This window comes from Leptodactylus fuscus, chromosome 4 (assembly GCF_031893055.1).
Source record: "Leptodactylus fuscus isolate aLepFus1 chromosome 4, aLepFus1.hap2, whole genome shotgun sequence".
In the NCBI taxonomy this organism is placed as follows: domain Eukaryota; kingdom Metazoa; phylum Chordata; class Amphibia; order Anura; family Leptodactylidae; genus Leptodactylus; species Leptodactylus fuscus.
Window position 1 is genome coordinate 137569052 of NC_134268.1, and position 727 is coordinate 137569778.

Below are 727 nucleotides of genomic sequence, written 5' to 3' on the forward strand. Positions count from 1 at the left end.
AAAAAGCTAAGGGACAGCAACTGAAGGGGAGAAAGGGGAAGGCAAGTTACAATCTGAACAGTTACAAGACAGGGAGGGAGCAAGAGAGAGAAAACAGCGTGAGAGGAGTGGAGCGAGACACAGCTGAGGTGAAACCAGCGCCAAGTAGCGGGACGAGAAGGAACCAGGATGAGGCTTAGGGAAGATGAAGGACTCACAGTACAGCTGTGTATCAGACACAAGGCCCTGACACTTTCTGACCCTTTCTTCACCCTGTTTTCTCAGGTGCGCCTTTGTTAGAGGGGCTCTAACATCAGATTTTAGCAATATGAGCCACACATATCCCTGAATTTAAAAAGGCTATTCAGGCCCCGCTAATTGTTAAATAAAAGACCCTCGTTGTAAACGAAGACCCTAAAAACGAATATACAAATCATACTCAAAGGCTATTCAGGGATAAGTGTGGCTCATATTGCTAAATTCAGTCAGGTATGTCCTTCTCCACAGCAGTGCTTATCGCTCTGTACAGTGTGAGCGGGGAGGAACGCCCCCTCCCCTCCTGATAATAATCGTCTATGGACGAGCACTGTGAGCAGAGGGAGGGGGCAGTTCCTCCCCGCTCACACTGTACAGCGCTATTGGCGCTGCTGTGGAGAAGGACGTACCTGACTGACTGTCAGGAACGTCCTTCTGACTGTAAAGAGCTACGGTATCGGCACCGATAGTTCTTCACCTGGGGCACAGATCG